General features: G+C 34.8%; 1 protein-coding gene and 1 non-coding gene across 4 annotated transcripts in view; one reads left to right on the forward strand and one right to left on the reverse strand.

The window, feature by feature from the left end:
* The window catches only part of LOC115209184, a 662,850-nt gene that overhangs the window by 247,972 nt on the left and 392,833 nt on the right, over positions 1–22,045 (reverse strand). The window lies entirely within an intron of this gene.
* LOC115209971 lies at positions 21,035–21,153 on the forward strand. Its single transcript, XR_003881342.1, has one exon. It is a non-coding gene; the product is annotated as a 5S ribosomal RNA (ribosomal RNA).

Below are 22,045 nucleotides of genomic sequence, written 5' to 3' on the forward strand. Positions count from 1 at the left end.
CAGACCAATAATTAGTAGGCCTTCTAACCATAACCATCTGTATTTTAAGGTTATCTTGAACAACATTATCTACTGTGCACTTTTCTTTTATATATAAGAGTAGCAAGTGATTTGTGAGAAATCTAGTTGCTGTATCTTCCTGGTCAGACCTTGTAAATACTTCACGTTGTAAATATCATCTACTTTTTTTCTTAGTAATCACCTAGTTTGTATTTCCTATTTTTTATCAACCAGATACAATATATCAGATTTCTGTCAAATGTTGTTTCTTTTTCATAACTACAAACTCTTACATGTATACATAAAGGAAATGGCCTTTGTAGACAACTGGGAACCATCATATCCACAGGATTTTCAAAGTATTCATAATAAAGTAATAAGAGGAAAACTGAATGCTAAGCTGTAAATATTGTAAAAATGGAAATAGGAGGGAAAAGAAAAAAAATTCACATCAGTGTATCCATTGGATGCATAAAGAAATGAATATGCTATAGATTTTATAGTCATAGAAATAGCAAAAACTTCAATAGCTGCTAACATTAGAGCAGCAGTACACATATGGTAGAATCAACAGAAAAGAAAAATATAAAACGAACCAGAAACCATAAAATAAAATATGTCTGCTTAGTAATATTAAAAAATATTTGAGAATGTAATGAATGATGCTATATTAAAAAGTTTTACATATAAAACCTATGACATTATATTTTTAACAATCTAGGGGTGCAAAATACGATAAGTAGCTATGTATTGCTGCTGCAAAATATTATTGCCCTCTTAAAAGGATAAAAGGCAGTTCATTAATGTTTATTATTACCTTATATTCACGAAAAAAGAGCAAAAAGAGAGCAGAACCAAAATAAATAAATGTGTATAATAGGATGTATTTATGAACTAAAAATATTATGTCACTGACATTTTAATTCTTTTTTTATGATATTCAAATATATTAAAATCTGATATAAAAAAAAAACCTTTATTATATTATTTTTGGTTTTTATACCTCGTTAAATGTGAAAGCACAAGCTTGTTTATTTAAAACCACCATATGTGACTGTTATTGTCACATTATGCTTTTGAAGAATACGCTTTTGGTTAATTGCTTAATCTTTCAAAATAATCTTTCGGAATAGTTTTGTTCTTTCAGCCAATAAAATAGAGCAAATCAAAAAATAATTTGGGGTTTAGAATGATGTATAACATTTAATTTCATCTGCACCCACTTATTATCATATCCACATCATGTTTTAATCATTAGCATTATGTAACATCTTTCTATTTGTTAATATCGCTACTTGTTTATTTGGCTTTCTTCCTATCTAATTATGCTCATTTTTGGTTAAGGCTGTTTGATGTTGTGAATCTCAAGGCAGAAATTATTTGGTGTTAACAATCTATGAAACACTTAGGTAGCAATAAAGCTAACCTTAAAATCGCCAAAAGAGAAATTTTATTAACTTTACTACCACAATCAATTGCAGTCTACAGATTATAAAATCAGTTTTTGACAGAGATAAAAATAACTATGTAATAACATATCTAATATTTTCACTAAACTAATATAATCCGATTTTTTTTTTTCAAATTTAACATAAGTTATCAGTTGGCTTTTTTTAATTCACTGCATACTGAAATTTTTATTAAACTAAAGTTTATTTTTATCCAAAGAAATCATCTCATGTGATGCTATAAAATTATTTTTGAAGAAAATTTAACTGTGTAAGATAAATTCCTAACTTTTATTAATATTTAATTTCACCACAGCACAACTTGAACAAACCACTCTCTACATACAGAATGCAACTTGGATCTTTGCTGACTGCTTAACTATTGAACATCGTCTCTAAATTTCCTTCAGTTACCCTTGTTCAGCCTTTTGTTCTATCTAAACAAGAGAAAGTCATGACTTCTTTATATCATTAAAAAGGTCATTTAGCCAAATAAATGAACTTTCTTAAAATCAAAATAGGAAAAATGGAGCTAACATTTCTAATTACTATTTAGACATTAAAAAAAACAAAAAAACATTCAAGTAAGGTCATTGCCAGTGCTGCTGGACTGGCTCTTGTACAGGTGGCACGTAAAAAACACCATTTGAGCATCACCGTTGCCAGTACTGCCTGACTGGCCCCCGTGCCGGTGGCATGTAAAAGCACCCACTACACTCTTAGTGTAGTTGGTATTAGGAAGGGCATCCAGCTGTAGAAACTCTTCCAGATCAAGATTGGAGCCTGGTGCAGCCATCTGGTTCGCCAGTCCTCAGTCAAATCATCCAACCCATGCTAACATGGAAAGCAGACGTTAAATGATGATCATGATGATGAATTTTATAACTGCTGCTTTCAACTTTTCTAGAAGAGCAGACATTTCAAGAAAACAATAATAGTAGGTGAAAGAGGATTTCTAACCTGGTAAATCAACTTTTGTAGAGATGGATCTAGTCACAAATTATATTAATATTATGAAATCCAAATCATTACTGACTGTTAACAAAGCAAACACAAAGAAATCATAATATTGTGTACAGAGGTGTTAAGTATAGTATTTCTTTTATTTTTCTTCTGGTTTCATGAGTGACAAAGTTAAAATTTCGACACAGTGTTGTCTTCTTTTAAGTGACACCATTGTGTTAAACATTAACAAACACAGAGACAAACAAGTCTAGTCTATTTTAGCAGGTGAAAGAATATTGCTCTTCTTATAATATTTTGAAAGATTAAGCGATTAAATGTATGCAATCAATCACTTATTCATACATATGTATGTATGCATGTATGTATGTATGTATATATGTACGTACATACATACATACAAAGCTGCACATGCACTGACTCCAAATACTGTACCCATACACACATACATGCAAAAATACCCTGTTGATGTTAAAGAAATTCCAATGAAGGAGCCTTGGATCTAGGTTAGAAACTGTCACTTTCTTTATAGAGAAGAAATCTTGAAATAAAACTGAATAATAACATACATGCCTTTATTATCCAAGAACAAACGATAGTTACAAAATGCCTAATCAACAAAAGAGATAATGACACCCTTAAGCCTCAATGCTATGACAGAAAGTATTGGTTATGCTATACGGGTGTTGAAGATATCACTTGTATCACCAGTAACTGCCATAAAGGTCTATGGGATACTACCTCCCTATGAGACATCACATTGTCACAAAGACAATTTACAATGCTGTACACAAGAAGGAGGCCCCAGACAGTCATACCAAGGCACAGCAGAACCTGGGAGCAATCACATCTTTAAAAATGAAGAATAATGGTGAAACATTCCAATAAAAACAGCATCCTGGTATAAAGACAACAGGCCAGATATGGTTGTATGGGAAAGGATCATAAATTATGTATTGTTTTTAAGATCAGCTGATTAGTGGATGCGAATGTCTCTTCAGAAATTGGGGAAGAGGAGAACATCTATGGAGAACTGATGAGAAGTCTACAACTCTAATATCCAGGCTACAGATTTTCATTCTTTCTTATTATCATAGGAACACTGAGCAATGTAACAAATGATTTGCATAAAATCCTAGAAATTCGTAGGTTCTCCACAAAAGGAAGAAAATTTATTGACATTCTCCAGATACCACCAATCAGAGGAATTGTAAACGTTTATGAAACATTTCAGGGATTCTCCATTTAGATTTACAAGGTGAACATATGCACCTAACCACATATATATATATATATGGAATACTTATATATGCACGAGAATAAACAGTAGTGAAACATACACACTTGTGTTCTTTTGTGACTTACACACCATAAATGCATGTTTATCCACACACACACATGGACACAGGAAACATACACACATATATAAATACATTAACCAATTCAGGAAATGATAAACTCAAAGAATTGTCTTGACTTAAACAAAAGAGCATTGCCACTTTGTTAGTGATTGGCTTGAATCTTGCATTGGCAAAAAACTCAGAATAAATCCCAAAGAATACATACATACATACATACATACATACATACAGACAGACAGACAGACAGACATGGGTATGTGTTTGCAATCCAGGAGCAGGAAATATCACCAAGTACCTGATGCACAAAAGGGATAGAGATGCAGGAAAAGCAGTAAAATGTGATAACTGATGCAGACTTTGTGGAGTTAACACCAAAGATGTCACCCACATCATAAGAAGTTGTCCAAAAATGTTATCACAGTATTATCTACAGATGAGACATGATGTTGTAGTTAGGACAGTCTATAAGGGAATCTGTCAAAAGGATAATCCAGAGCACAAAGAAATAAGAACCCACAGTATGGTAGCAGCCATAGCCATTCATAATAAAAAGGAATACTGGTGGAATGTATCAGTGAAGACCTCAATAAAACGTAAGCACAATGGACCTGATATCATGATTTGGGTTAGAGAAGAAAAGAGAAACTGTGTACAGTTGTGGAAATTAGCTGTTCAGCAGATGTTAACATAAAACGAACATAAAGATCAGTGAAAAAGAGAAAACCTATGAACTATTGAAAAATCTGCAGTTACTCTATCCAGATTACAACTTCAGATTTATACCTGTAATTATTGGGGCCCTGGGATATTTAATACACTGCCTAAATACCAATCTTGAAAAATTAGGCTTCTCAAAACCAGAAAGGAGAAAGCTGATTTGAAGACTACAGATCCAATCCATCACTGGAACTGTAAAAATCTGTAAAACCATACAGAAGTTTATCATTTAAATATATATGAGCATGTCTTGATATGCAACTATATGCATGAGAATACATATATAAAACATACAAATCTGCACATACATACATTACATTACATACATGCATGCATGCATGCATACATACATACATACATACATACACATACATACATACCTACCTACATACATACATACATACATACATATGTACGTACGTACATACATACATACATACATACATCATACATACATACACATACATACATACATGCATACCTACATACATACATACATACATACATACATACATACATACATACATACATACAAGCAAAAATACTCTGTTGTTGATGTTGAAATTCCAATGAAGGAGCCTTGGATCTATGTTAGAAACTGGCTCTTTCTCTATTGGCAAGAAATCTTGAAATAAAACTGAAAATGGCATAGATACATATATATATATGATAATGATTTTGGCAAGTTCCCACTTTCCAAATTCTACTTAAAGTTCATGTAAGAAGAGAGATGTTTTAGAGTAGTTTAAGATGGGCAGTTGTGAAGGTTTTCAAATATTGTAGAGTGACAGATTGAGTATGGTTTTGTTAAATATGTTAGTGAAATGAGAATACATCTGATTATCAAAAGTGCTGGCTAGTATCTGGTGTAGATCTGACTACACTACTGTAAATGAATAAGACATGCTGGAAAACAGCATAAGTAGACAACAGCAAAAACCAGGGATGAAGGGAGACCAATTTTAGTTCAGGCTAGGATCGCTGAGGATCACAATGAAGATAATGAACAAATGAAATAAATGAAAATTGATATCAAAGTGGGTAAACTGACATTATAAAAATGATGACAATGTTGATGATGATCATGTCATCTCTCTATATATAAACAGCAGTTTGTCTGTGTGTGTTTCTGTGTGTCTGTTAGGTTGTACCCTCACCCTGACCACGGCTTTCAACCGATTCTGATGAAACTTGACACACACATAGCCCAATGTCATAATTCAAAACTAACGCAGCGAAAATTTTGAAAAGTTCCCCCCAGTTCTGAAAAAAATCGATAAATTCGACATGGGGTCGAGAATCAGAAACACAAACCACAGACTGTCTAGGGGACGCAACTCCACCTTTTTTAACTCTCAAAAAAAATTTACCATAATTTTTTTTCCATTTTTTTTGCTATTTTTTGGCTATAACTCTCTAAAAATGCTTTATAGTTATTTCCCTTACAAACCCGAGCAACGCCGGGTGATACTGCTAGTCATATATATGTACATCATCATAAAATTTGGAATATGTAGCAGCTTTCATTCTCTAAAGATAAAAAGTTATGAAAATAGAGTTAAAACACTATGCCCAATCCATACTTTTGTACAGAAAATATTACTGCGTGGAACAGATGAAAAAAAAGTCCTCCTCTGAATATGATTGGTCTATCTTAGTTAATATTTCCTGAATCTCTGCTGTTAGTACCTATATCAGAGACTTGGGTAGTTTGAGATATACAAAAGTGAATCCAAATCATCATCATCATCATCATCATCATCATCGTTTAACATCCACTTTCCATGCTAGCATGGGTTGGACGTATGACTGAGGGCTGGCGAACCAGATAGCTGTGCTAGGCTTAAATCTTGATCTGGCAGAGTTTCTACAGCTGGATGCCCTTCCTAACGCCAACCACTCCGAGAGTGTAGTGGGTGCTTTTATGTGCCACCGGCACGGAACCAGTCAGGCGGCACTGGCAACAACCTAGCTCAAATCTTTTACACATGCCACCAGCATGGGTGCCAGTAAGGCGATGCTGGTAACGATCCTGCTACCAGCAAATATACACTGAAATTCCTGCAGTGAAGTTGAACTCATGATCTTTGAGCCTATATTCTGATACTACATACTTTTGGCAATTTCTCTTCCACCTGATATAAATTTTGTTTTAAAGACTCCATTTTTCCCTTTTTTGCTAAGCGTAATCTTATGTTTTCTCCTTTCCCGAATAAATCCTTTCTTCTTCCCAAAATAAATCTGCCTTTTGTATTAAAATGTTCTGCCATCATGTCTCATCTTTCAGTTATTATGCATTCCGGCTTTTAAGTTCTCTTCATAGAATTTCTTTTCATTTTACTTTCATAGCATTTATTCTGAATTCTCTAGCACGAAAAATAAAAAAAAAATGCCGTCATGTGATAGGTACGAAGCCAAAAAAATAATAATGGCAATAATAATAATAATAATAATAATAATTATAATAATAATAATAATAATGATGATAACAATAATAATAATAGATATGTAAAAACAGCAGAAACAATATTTCTCCATTTGTTGTTTAAGTTGAATGATAAGTATAAAGTAACAAAATTGAAAAAGCAACAAATTGATGAAACCAGTATGACACCATGGAGAGAAATTGTGAGAAGGAGTCTATTGACGTGAATGAGATACAAATTATGCATAAAATATAAAAGATGAATAGCTTACTAAATACCTTACATGCAAGACAAATGAATTACCATATAAGTATGAAGTGAGTTGCTATTTATAACAGGAAATCTTGTTGAAATCTTCACTTATTTTGCAAATATATTCTAATACGATAGTTTAGAGTTACAAACTTAAGTAAACAAGTTTATTTAAGTTTGTAAAAAAGTATTTCTCTAAATTAAAGACTAGAAAATTGTTTTTTTATCCTTTCTCTTATTTTCTTACATATACCTATCAAAAAAAAAAAAAAATGATGCCAAAGAACTATCAACTCAAGTATATTTGTTCGATGAATATTTAATATCCAAAATATTATTAAAAATTTGTGTTGCCTCTCTCTACAGGAACATATAAATTCTAATATTATCTCATAATATTTTTTGTATCATATACAACAGAATCATCATCATCAACATTGTCAGCAGGTGTTAGCTTTCTATCTTGCCATGGGTTAGATGGGTTGTCACAGTTTGAGTGTGAGACCTAATGAGACCCATTGAGACCTATTGATAATTAAGGTTATTTCGACAGGTATTCTATAGAAATCAGATGTAAAAAGACAAAGAGACCAACGATAACAAAAATCAATGCTGGCTATAATTTCTACAGAATACCTGTAGAGATAACCTTAACAAGTGGTGTAAAATGCACTGCTAACACAGTAGAACATGTTATTGACTTATAAAAATGTTTAAATCACTTTATAGTATATTATGGTTGAATAACAAAATACCGTGTGCCTACAAGTCATTAAGAGCTATCGATCTCCTAGATAGGTCAGATAACTATGACTTACTTATAAACTAATTTTTGGCATAGTGTTTTGGCTGTTTGCCCTTCTGACCATCAACTATTTTACAGCTTGCTTTGGGTGCATTGTATCATGGCAACAGTACTAGAGAGTTATAATGTCCTCAACAAGACAAGATTAAAAGGTCCTGTCAAGTGTATGTCACCTGAGCTTGATAAAACTGCTTCACAAAATACAGGTGCATTTTATCATAGCACCTGCATCAGTGAAGCTGCCTTGTTTCTCACAAGACTAAAGAGTATTTACTGGTCTGCATTGTCTCCATTTGTTCATGACAACATGACAAATATTGTAGACACAAGTGATGGAAATTGCTGAAGGTGAATGAGAGGGAGAGACAAAATGATGGGGGTGGGGAAACAGTATGATTGTGGAATGTGAAAAGACAGGGAGAAATGGGTGAGGCAGTGTTGGAAGGAGTAAGAGAAGAAAGACACAGTAATGGCAGGGTATATATGAGGGAGAGAGAGAGAGAGAGAGAGAGAGAGAGTAATGACAGAATGGAGAGAAACATTAATGATAGTTACATGTTGCATGTAAAGGAGAGATTATGTGGTGGATAATTACACAAATGGTCAGAAGTAAGAGAGTATGCTGGAGGGCAATAATCTCTGAGAGAGAGAGAGAGAGATATTATTGGCCAGTAGTAAAGAAAGCTGATGTTAGCTGGTAAGAGAGAGTGTGAATGGTGAATAGTTGAGATCATGATGGTAAGAAAGCGATGAATTTTAATTGAAAAGTAACCTGAAAGAGAGGGAATTATAGCAGCTCAGAGGGATAAATGAAGATGTGTGTGTGATAACTGATGCCCTTCATTCGGCATCATGATACTGATACAAAAGTATGACAAATCTTTGTGGATATGCTGGAAAAATAAAGTTAAGGAGAAATCGGAATCGAAATCACTCAAAAATCTATGGAAACTGTAGTTGTGATACCAGTGCCAGTGGTACGTAAAAGAACTGTCCGAATGTGGCCGTTGCCAGTGCCGCCCCGACTGGCCTCCGTGCCGGTGGCACGTAAAAAGCATCAACTGATCGTGGCCATTGCCAGCCTCGCCTGGCACCATGTCAGTGGCACGTAAAAAGCACCCACTACACTCACGGAGTGGTTGGCGTTAGGAAGGGCATCCAGCTGTAGAAACACTGCCAGATCAGACTGGGCCTGGTGCAGCCTCCTGGCTTCCCAGACCCCTAGTTGAACCGTCCAACGCATGCTAGCATGGAAAGCAGATGTTAAACAATGATGATGATAATGATTATGATGATGATGAAGGAGAATTGATAAGAAATGTAATACAGTGTAATGTAACACAGACATGTTACAAAGCAACCCCTACCCTGATAATGCTGGTTCCTCTTTCTATTCCCTATTTCTGGAGCTTTCAATTTTCTCATGAAAATTATTTACATGTATTAATCATTTCTCTTGTTAATAGATTAAAGTTTAAGATAAGATTAACTGAAATAATGATGAAATAGACTGAATAAGTTTGGTTAATCCCTAGATTAACCTGGCCATGGTCTTTCTTTTAGGGTGGGGGCATTGTGCACCTAGGATGATGAATGTATTTATCATCCTAGGTGCACAATACTAGAGAGTAAAGTATAATTTAAGGGAAATTTAGTTGCTATATCTAGCAGAGTAACCATATAGTAGCTTCCTTATTGGTTTATGTAGTGAGTAGTTCACATTTACTTGAGAATATAGATTTAAGATATTTTCAATAATCACCTATCTCTATGGCTTATCTTGGGTATATAATTTACACATTTCTCTATCCAAAGTTAACTTCTAATACAATATAATTTGCACTAAACATTTTCTCGGAAAATTTCAAAATTTTGGGCAAAAAGATAAAATCATAATTTCAAGTATTTTTGTTTTTTTTAAACAAATTGCCTTTCACTGTATTTGCTCAACTTATCTGAATGGAAACAGGTGCAGCTATCTTTCAAATATTACTAGTTTATCTGAGAACATAATCTGGTGCTTAATTAAAACAGTATCTGCAAAATACATTCCATAAATAGTGGTTCCAGCAACGATTCTATAAGAGTAACAATTGTAATGATAGATAAATACCGTAGTAAGTGACATGAAACCATAAATCCTTTGGCTCTCATTTTGATTCGTTATATAACCAAATTACTTACTAATCTATCAGATCTGGAACTAAATGCATTATTTTGCTTCTCTTTTCCTTGTCTTATCAGACTATGGTTATTTTTACACATAGTCAATGAAGATACTAAAGGAAACACAGTATTCATGGTAGAGAGATGGAAAATAGATTTAAAGATTTGTTAGAATTCTAGTAACTATTTTAGCAATAGTTACAAAGTGAAATATAGTGAAATATATAACTTAAACAACAGAGACTTAATCTGTTGGCTGGTTTAATAACCTCACACCTGATAGTAGTAAGAAGCCTTGAGCACATCTTTCCAAATTCCACTGAACAAGTGATTGTGCAGGAACTAATTGTGTTCTGGGAAGAACATATGGAGGAGGCCCATGAGAAGAAGCTTGTTAAATACTAAGAACTGGTAGAGCAGGGCAGAAATCAGAGCTGGCAGGCAAGTTGAAAGGCAATTGAGGTAGACTGCCAGGGTTCTGTGGGGGTGCCAGGCAACTGAAGTAGACTGCCAGGATTCTGTTGGGGTGTCTATTCTGTTAATCACTGGCTGGGCTTGGAGTTAGTGGTGTAGCAAAGAGGAGGGCCGTAAATTTCATTGCTGAAGCTGCAGAAAAGACCCCTAGGTGATTTGCATAAAGTGGGCAGACTGGTGGTTTTCTGCTAATGGGATGCAAGCTGGGACTCAGTCAATCCCCTCAGTGTTAACTGGGCGAGAGGGCCTGATGGTGAATGCTGAAACCCTCTGAGATCCCAAAAACATCCCTGATGATGCATCTCAGAGTATCCACAAAATGTATCTTGGGACTGTAAACAAGTCTTCCTCTGGTCTGTATAAAACTTTTTCTCTTTTTCCCGACAGTCATGGAGATCCTATAAAATGTCATGGGTGCTACCTTTCTCCTGTGTCTAAGCTATTGTTTGAATCATTTACATTTCATCAACCAAATTCACATGCAAGCATTGACTGGCAAGGATTATAGTAGAAGGTAGTTGTCTTAGGTGCTGTGCAGCAGGACTGAACTTGAAACAACGTGGTTGCAACATGGGCTTTTTTACCACATAACCAATGACAAAAGAACATTTAAATGACTCTTTAATATGTTGATAAATTGTTTTTTAGCTTGAAAATTGGCTCCAGCATTGTTCAAGATCAGGGGTGGTGTCATAGAAAGCAGTGACATAGAGTAATGATTTAGCTGGCCTATGGGAACATATTTAACAGTCTAAAGGAGCTAATCTTCTGAGTACATTAGCAGGAGCGTGCTAACTATTGACTAATATAATTAATATGGGGTTAGAAACTGGTAACTTACAATGATTTATAATTATTTCTCGTAGTCATTAAGAAAAATATATTTTATTAATGTACTTCTGGGAGTGCTAAACACATGACTACACAATATGGTGCAATTAGATAATCAGAAGAACAAGAAGAAAAAGACCAACCAATTGAACATAACATATAGAAGAGGAGCGTGAGAAAGAGTGCAGATTAATCTTTGGACAGAAGAATTGAATTGATATTTGCAGTAACCATCTAAAGTTATAATGGAGAAATAAACATACTGGAAACAAACTATTGAAAGAAATTTCTAAATGTGGAAAACAATGAGTCAATGAATAGTTCCTCTAATCATGTAGAAAATGAATAAATAATTTCAAGAATTGAAATAAAGGAACAAAATTGAAATAGAAAAATATGAAAATGAATAATTAAAAGCTTAAATGTGAAAGTGAAGAAACAAAATTCTAGAACTCATTAGAAATATAGAAAATGTTACGCAGATAATTAAAGTAAAATAAATCGCTTTATAAATATATTGTTTTGAAAAGCACATTTATTTTAAAATTTTATGATAGTTAAAGAACAATTTTATTATTTGAAATAAAGACTGATAAATATTTTAGATATCATTATTAAAATTTGACTCCTATGAATTGCTTGCCAGATCATCATCATTATCAAGCTGATCTAGTTTTCATTGAAGTTAATTTTTGATAAAAATGTTAATATTATAGGAACAATATTCACTTTGAAAAGCAGTAGTGTTGTATTTTTAAATCATTTATAATGTATTTGTTGTGTCTCAAAAAACAATAGCATAGTTATTTTGATCCATTTCATTTGAAGCGAAAGGTATATGTTGAGGAAGCTTTCTAGGATTATGACTGCTAGCGAGTATAATCTATAATATAAAACTGTAGTTGTGTGAGTGTCTGTCCCTTTCGATTTAGATTCCTAACTCCTCCCACATTTTGCAGTGCAGTTTAACCAAATTCGGGTATCTTATAGTCATGATTCATATCGAGCCTGTCTGGCTATTAGCGCGCGTCAACGATGAGTCTACGATTTTAAAAATAATTTAACATTTTTTATTCCATTTTAATGCATAATTTTTCGTGTGTCGATGGCGGCGGAGTTGGCGTCCACGCTCACAGATGCACCTGTTTGCTTCTCCCCCTTCTTCCCTCCCTCGTGAAGCTGTGGGGAAGGCAGTGTAAGGAAATCAACGTCGTAAAGCGTTGTCAAGGAGACCAGCGTTCTTTTAGAACAACGACTTCATGGCTTGAAGACACCAAAACAGAAATGGCTAAGAAAGCCCGAATTGGCATCTATAAGGGAAGTAACTCTCTAAAAATGCTTATATAGTTATTTCCCTTACAAACCCGAGCAACGCCGGGCGATACTGCTAGTTGTTTAATAAATTAACTTTATCAGTTTCAATGTACTGCAAGCGTTGTTGACCCCGAGCTAGCTGGCTTTTGTAAAAATAAGAGTTGCCCATATGTTTAAATGAAGGTAAAACAGTTATTAGTACATATGGCTTCTTCATCAGAAACCAATGAACAAAATTTTTCACACACACATACACACACACATGGAGAAGATGCCGACGACCATGGTGAAGATGCTGACAACCGCTCGGTTCAAAGTCTCCCTTGACCACAAGTGGCCTGAACTCTTTACATGAACACCACCCTGTACATAACTCCATGTCCCCCTACATGGCCTTGCTTTTTTGCTTTTTGAGCCAAAAAATTAACTAACTAACTAACTAACTAACACACACATACACACACACACAGTATCGTATCAAAGTAGTGCAGGTGATACATTAATATCAAGCAGATTGAGAAGTTACTATTTCATGTTCTAAAACATTTTATATGGATTAATTCAATGCAAATGTGCTAATTAAGATGTTGTATCTTTCATTAAAAAGAAACCCAACAAATATATAATATAGGGAAGCACCTGTGTTGGTGCCACAGGAAAAGCACTGTGATGGTGGCACATATAAGGCACTGGTGCTGGTGCCATGTCAAAAGTATCCAGTACACCCTGTTAAGTGGTTGGCATTAGGATGGGCATCCAACCACAGAAACCTTACCAAAAACAGACTATAGCAACCTAGTGCAGCTCTCCAACTTGCCAGCTCCTGACAAACCGTCTAGCCCATGCCAGCATGGAAAACAGACGTTAAATGATGATGATGATGAGGAGGAAACAGAAAGGTGGATGAAGGAAAGAATGAGATATTTACTTAACTTGCCAGAAAAATAGTAAATTATCATCATCGTTTAATATCCGTTTTCCGTGCTAGCATGGGTTGGACGGTTCGACCGGGCTCTGGGAAGCCAGGAGGCTGCACCAGGCTCCAGTCTGATCCGGCTGTGTTTCTACAGCTGGATGCCCTTCCTAACGCCAACCATACTAAATATAAATAGCTAGAACATAAAGGTAAAAATTTCTATTGTGTGTTCCTGAAGATAACCAATTTTCAAGTTTATATAATGTAAACAGAACACGCTGTGAGAGAGATATGTTTTGTCAAATCAACAGGAATTATGATAAATACAGAATGGACTTTGAGAAAATATAACAAACTAGCAGCATAGCCCAGCGTTGCCCGGGTATGTAAGAGCCCCTAGTAGGCAACGACTAATCCCAATCTAGTTCTTTCCCTCTAGGGAACGAAGGCGCATGTGTAGGTTGCAATGTCTTCTCTTCACTCGAATACTTCTATGTATACGATGTTCCTAGCTGTCTCCCGACAGAAAATGTGTTGCATATAAAAAGCTTAGATTCTCGACCCCATGTCGAATTTATCGATTTTTTTCAGAACTGGGGGGGAGCTTTTCAAAATGTTCGGTGTGTTAATTTTGAATTATGACATTGGGCTATGTGTGTGTCAAGTTTCATCAGAATCGGTTGAAAGCCGTGGTCAGGGTGAGGGTACAACCTGACAGCCACACAGACAGACAAACTGCCGTTTATATATAGAGAGATATTCAGATCATAAATGTGTCTGTTATTTAGATTATCTAAAATGCTATCTATAGAACCGACAAGGTAGCTTTTACATGATTAGTCAACTTGGTACAAGTAGCAACCAATTTTCCTTGAAGACCCACCCAACCAGTCGGAGAAAGGAACGGACACATTGGTTAATGTAGTCTTACAAATGCATACAATGATGGAATGGTTATAGCTGGAGTGTCTTTGAACATTGGCCAGATCAATCACAGCTGACCTGGGGCTAAATAACAACAACAAGAGCATCTATGTTTCAAAGCTAAATGAAAGAAGTTTAGGGAAATGTTTCCTTTGTTAATAAAATATGGTTTCTTTTACTTTAGACAAAGCGAAGAATATGGTAAAGAATCTGTCAGAAATATGTTTTACGACAGTGAAGTAGAAGACCAAGCAGAGAAATGATATATGAACTGCAAAATGCATAATGTAACAGTGAAAAGAACTGAGAGGAAAAGAATTTAAAATGGATTTTAGTATTATAGGAAGCATTCAAGAGGAATAACTGAATAAGAATAGCTGAATGATAAAGTTGCTCTAGAATAGAGGTTCTCAAACTTTTGAATCAATCAACCCTATCATGGACTTACAGAGCTTTTACTGACCCTGCAGTCACATGCACATACACAAATACACACATTCATCATTGTCATCATCATTGTCATCTGTTTCATTATTACCCACAAGGGGCTAAACATAGAGGAGACAAACAAGGACACACAAACGGATTAAGTCAATTATATCGACACCAGTGCGTAACTGGTACTTAATTTATCGACCCCGAAAGGATGAAAGGCAAAGTGGACCTTGGTAGAATTTGAACTCAGAACGTAGCAGCAGGCGAAATACTGCTGAGCATTTTGCCCGGCATGTTAACGTTTCTGCCAGCTCACCGCCTGTCATCATCATCATCATTATCATCATCATTTTAATGTTCACTTTTGAAACAAGTCAGACGGAGCTTATTGAGATAGATTTTCTCCAGCTGAACACTCTTTCTCTTGCCAACTCTCACCTGTAAGGTAAAAAATTTCCTTATAACCAGACATGTTCTTGCAGAATTGTGGAAATGACTGACAGATTGCGTATGATAGCGACAACCATTTACAACCACCACATTGTCAAGACAAGGAGACACATACATACATAAATCATCATCATCATCATCAAGTTGGATAGATGCACCAGGTTCCAGTCATCTGTTTTCACTTGGTTCATATTGCTGGATGCCCTTTCTAATGCTAACCATTTAACAAAGTGCACAAGGTGCCTTTTACATGGCACACCAGCACAGGTGATTTTTATGTGGCACCACCACAGGTGCTTTTTGATGGCTTTCTTTCAGTTTCTGTCTACCAAATCCACTCACAGGGCTTTGGTTCATCTGAGATAATAAGAGCTGAAATTTGCCAAAGGACTGAACCCAGAACCTTATGGTGGGGAAGCAAATTTCTTACCACACAGAGTGAAATAGTATAGCATTATATTTCTTTACTACCCACAAGGAGCTAAACACAAAGGGGACAAACAAGGACAGACAAAGGGGTTAAGTCGATTACATCGACCCCAGTGCATAACTGGTACTTATTTAATCGACCCCGAAAAGATGAAAGGCAAAGTTGACCTCAGCAGAATTTGAACTCAGAACATAACAGCAGATGAAATACCTATTTCTCTACTACCCACAAGGGGCTAAACACAGAGAGGACAAACAAGAACAGACAAAGGGGTTAAGTTGATTACATCGACCCCAGTGCATAACTGGTACTTAATTTATCAACCCTGAAAGGATGAAAGGCAAAATCAACCTTAGCAGAATTTGAACTTAGAACATAACAGCAGATGAAATACCGCTCAGCATTTCGTCCGGCAAGCTAACGTTTCTGCCAGCTCGTCACCTATACTATTTCACAGAGTGAAATAGTATAGTATTCTGTGATTTTAGTAGAGGGAATTCAAAAGTAGATATATGTGTGTACATTCATAAAATCAGTTCATTATCAGAGATAACCTATTTTAAACAATAAAAATTGTAAACAATATTTGAAAAGTCATTAAATTATCTTCTCTTTTGTTTTTTTTTTATATCAGCAATAAATTAATATATAGAAACATTTCAAATGTTAGCATTACTGATTGTTAGATTGTTAGAAATCAAAGGAAATTAATTCACCCTACAGTGTGTTTGAAAATATAGACAACCACATAAAGCATATTCAAAAGAAGCCATCGTTTATTTTTTTTACAATGTCATATATTTATCATTTGAAACATTGGTGGCTCATACTCTGTGGCTGATAAAAACTGATAATTGATTTATCTTAAGAATGCTAACATAGCAAAAATCCACTTTTAAATTTATTCCAGTAAACTTTGAGATTGCTAAATAAGCTAATTTTCCAGTAAACTCTCCTATCTTCTTTCTTTTTTTTTTTTTTTTTGTTGCTAATATAATATGTTTTCGCTATTTCTAGCTTAATGATATCAAGAATAGAAAATATCTAAAGGAATATTCATATTCGCAGTGAAACTATAAACAAATATTTATACTTACAAGCAGAACTAATTCTATACAATAAATTTTAAAAAAACAAATACCTCAGTAGGCAGATAGGAAAAAAAGATTATGCAAGCTGCCTTAATAATGTAGGAGACAAACAAAAATCAGAAGAAATAAAAATAATTTTTTGTTAAAGAAGTTTACAGTGTTAATGAGATGGACCGTTAACAATAGCCTGAATATAGAAATAAAAATTTGTGACTTTGATTCTGAGGTCATTACATTCACCCAATATTTTGTCTGTGTCTTTGTTTACTTAGCATATATAGGAACTGACTCTAGAGTAATCTCCCTTCCTTCCTGTAGCCAGCACAAAAGCACACATATTGGATAATTGACAGAGTCTAAAGTTCTTGGATGCCTGTGGGTCCTCACTTCTATTTCTTATTTCTTATTTACTCAAAAAACATGGAAAAATACTGACAACCAGAATGATTTAATGTTAATCAAACTTCACTCCTGCTTCTAAAGAATGACTTCACTACTCTTTTACTTGTTTCAGTCATTTGACTGCGGCCATGCTGGAGCACCGCCTTTAGTCGAGCAAATCGACCCCAGGACTTATTCTTTGTAAGCCCAGTACTTATTCTATTGGTCTCCTTTGCCGAACCGCTAAGTAACGGGGACATAAACACACCAGCATCGGTTGTCAAGCAATGCTAGGGAGACAAACACAGACACACTAACACATACATACATATATATATATATATATACATATTAGAGAGGCTTCTTTCTGTTTCCGTCTACCAAATCCACTCACAAGGCATTGGTCGGCCCAAGACTATAGCAGAAGAGACTTGCCCAAGATGCCACGCAGCGGAACTGAACCCGCAACCGTGTGGTTGGTTAGCAAGCTACTTACCACACATCCACTCCTGCACCTTGTATAGAATTCTTTAAAACATCTTTGAAACAGTAAACATGAATGCATGTAATAGGCTTAATATGCTGGCAACCTTTATATTTACCAAAAGCACATGAATACATCACAGATTGTACCTCATACAAGGATGGTGTTCAGAGATTGACAGCTTTATATATTAAAGCTAAGTATGAAATGTTTGCCAGACACCAACTAGCAACAAACTCTGAGTGAATTAATGAGTTTCTTCAGGCACTATGCCAATTGGCAAAGGACTGCAACTTTCTGACTCTTACTGCTGAAATATACTGCAATTAATCAAAGAGGAATACCTTTACTTCGTACCTAATATGTCAATAACTTCCAGAGGGTAGACTATTGACCAACTGATGCTTATGGTCAAGCTCAAGCTGAAGATCTGGCCTTGAACATTTAAGAATATAAAACTCATATCAACTTTACCAAATAATACCTTTAACAAACTGCATCAGTTACTCTAAAGAAGCTGTTACTTGTAAATCCACTGTAGCTGTTGTGGGTCCACAATCTAGAAAACAGTTGTGATTTTACTAAGGAAATATACATAACACACATGGTTCTGGGTTCAGTCCCACTGTGTGGGACTTTGGGCAAGTGTCTACTACTACAGCCTTGGGCCAACCAAAGCCTTGTGAGTGGATTTGGTAGACAGAAACTGAAAGAAGCTCGTTGTATATATGTATTTATATATGTATATATATATATATATATATATATATATATATATTATATTAAATTAGAGATAAAACCACTATTAGGCAAATCAAACAATGAAAAACTTAAGCCAATACATAAAATTAATTATCTGATTTTTCCCTGTAAGTTTGGATTTATTCCCTAATATTTTATTATTAATTTATATATATATATATATATATGTATGTATGTGTGTGTGTATATGTTTGTGAGTCTGTGTTTGTCCCCCCAACATCGCTTGACAACTGTTGCAGGTGTGTTTATGTCCCCGTAACTTAGTGGTTTGGCAAAAGAGACCGATAGAATAAGTACTGGGCTTACAAAGAATAAGTCCTGGGGTCGATTTGATTCAACTAAAGGCGGTGCTCCAGCATGCCCACAGTCAAATGACTGAAACAAGTCAAAAGAGTAAAAGAGATGACACTGAAATATCGAAGTTGTGAGATAATGCATGATTAATTCAACACAATGTGAATAAATAAGCATTAAGATTTAACAGAATAAGCTGAATGCTAAATGATTAAGTAATCTTGTTTAATGGCAAAATTTACTCTAATCATCTGGTAATGTTAGGAATGTTATCAACTGATGCTTTTCTTGTGCTGAAAGGATACCACAGTTTTATAAATCAACTAAAACTCTCTTGATTATAGCAAAAGTCCTTTCAAGTGTCTGAATATTGATTTTAAAGGCCCTCTGCCAACAAGCAATCAGAATTTATACTGGTTCACCATCAGAGATGATTAATCAAGGCATGCCTGCTCTTCGGTGTTATGCTCGTGTTTCTGATCATATTGTTAAGAAATGCCATATAAACCTATTTGGAAAATCTTTGATATGCCAGCTTCCATTCATTCCGACAGGGGAAACCTCCTTGATATCAGCAGAATTAAAAGCTTCCTGCACAGTTGAGGAGATGCTACAAGTCAAGGAGAAATGCACAGGTAGAGCGATACAAATGGTATCATATGGAAACTAATTAATCTCACTCTGAAATCCAAGAAGTTGTCACCCTCAAGAATTGGGAAGTTGTCTAACGAGATGTTCTTCACTCAATTCATTCCTTGATGTATACTGCAATACCAGAAACATGTTCTTTTTTTTTTTTTTTTTGATATATATATATATATAGTTTTCAGCATCATTCAATTCTTGGTCAATTGAACCCAAGTAGGGTTCAATTGACCACAGAAAGTTCTCTCATCCACAGAAAGTGTTAATCAAAAAGTGTTAATCAAAAAAGCATGTGTGCTACAGTAAATTTGACCCAAGATAAATAAACACACACACACACGCACACACACACTTATGTCATCATCATCATCATCATCATGACCATCATGACCGTCATTATCATCATCATCGTCATCATCATCATCACTACCATCATTATCATTATGATGATGATGATGATCATCATCATCATCATCATCAACAACAACAGCAACAGCAACAACAACAACAACAATAATAATAATAATAATAATATAATAATAATAATAATAATAATAATAATAATTTATTGTTCACTTTTTCATGCTTGCATGGCTCAGCTGAAACTTCACGGAGGTGAATTCTTCTACAGCCGAATACCATTTCTGTCATTAACCCTCACATCTTTTCAAGCAAGGTAATAATAATTCCCAGTTTGTCAAACAATGAAAAACCCAGACATGCTTTTGTTAAGGATTGCAAACAACTGATGATGTATAAATGTAAAATGGCTAGTTTTACAATCAGCATGCACACATCAAAACAAGGAGAATACAATATCACACTCCACTTATATATATATATGATGGACATCTTCCTGCTTTTGTTTCCCAAATTTCACTCACATATTATAGGTTTACTCATGGATGTAGTCCAAGAAGTAAAAGTAAATCCTGAATCAAGCGGTTCCAAATTGCACATTTTAACCAAACAACCATATTTGCGCTTTTATATGAATGTGTAGCATGTGTGGCAGGGTGCATAAAATGTATTCATACACACACATATACACACATAAATACACACATACAGATTTGTATACATGTGTACATGCACAAACACTCATACATCATTATCATCTTTTAACGTCTGTTGTCCATGCTGGCATGGGTTGGATGGTTTGACCAGGGCTGGTAAGCTGAGGGGCTGCACCAGACTCCAGTCTGATTTGGCATGCTTTCTATGACTGGATACCCTTCCCAATGCCAACCACTCTGAGAGAGTAAATTAACATACATTCACAAATCAACAAGTGTGACATTAAAATAACTAAATTTTGATTTGATTCATATTAGGGATCTTGACTTCCAGCAAAAGGCATCTGATTTGGCAATTGAGAAAGTTATGAAACAAATTAATTCTGCTTATTAAATATACCTTAGGAAAAAACCTTAGGAATGAGAACCCAGGTTCAAAATTCCACCATGCTTACGGTCATATCACGTTGAAAGCAACGGTTCTCATCTGATCACTGAAGTTAAGCAATGTTGAGCCTAGTTAGTACTTAGATGGACGACCACTTGGGAAACCTAGGTGCTGTAAGCATCACACATTTTAATGGCGGTGCATCAGCATGGCCGCAGCTCTGAGCTGAAGCTACAGAAAAAAATATATATATATTTGTTCTATCCAAAACAAAAAATCTTATGTGATTGAAGGAAATTATGAATATCTGCTCTATTACAATTGTATCTTCATGACATGACAAAACAGTTAAATTATGAAAATTACAAAAATACCATGTTGCATTTGTACCTTCAAGATACAGGAGGGCTGCTCTATATTTGGCAATTTTGAAGTTACAAATCTTTAGATGACAAGCTACTTAAACTTTAAACATTTAAAGCTAAAACTTTTTCAAACTTGAACTTTATAAAACTCTTGAATTTTATCAATCCCTGCCTCCTGTTGACCTTTAACCATTTTCCAACCTCTCAGCACATTTCTATTGATCCCTAGAGGTCTACATGAATCACTTTGGGAACTACTTTAGACTGCTTGGTTCAAAAGGTAGTACCAAATAGCAGATTGATTAATGAGATGCCAGAAATAGAGTTACATTAAGCTTTAAATCCAGTCAACCCAAGAATAAGACAAAAGACAAAATAGAGAAATGCAATTCTCAAGACTTTTATAACCCTTGTCAGCTAAAGAAATGGGTATTAAATTAGTGCTTTTTAAGGTTAGGATCAGTATTTCTCAAGATAATATAAAGTTAGAGATAAATTCAGCATACGATAACTTATTGATTTAGCAACATAAAGTTTTTCTCATAGATATACAAAGTTAGATATTTCCTTGGTGGGTATTATTTATAGATTATTCTTTTCAAGTTGAGGCTGCTTCAAAATAAAACTGTTTTAAGTGATAACTTGAAATATGATTCCATAAAAATATAAGTATAGTATACAATATATTTTTGTTTTGAACCAATTGC

Source organism: Octopus sinensis, linkage group LG3 (genome assembly GCF_006345805.1).
Source record: "Octopus sinensis linkage group LG3, ASM634580v1, whole genome shotgun sequence".
Taxonomy (NCBI): Eukaryota; Metazoa; Mollusca; class Cephalopoda; order Octopoda; family Octopodidae; genus Octopus; species Octopus sinensis.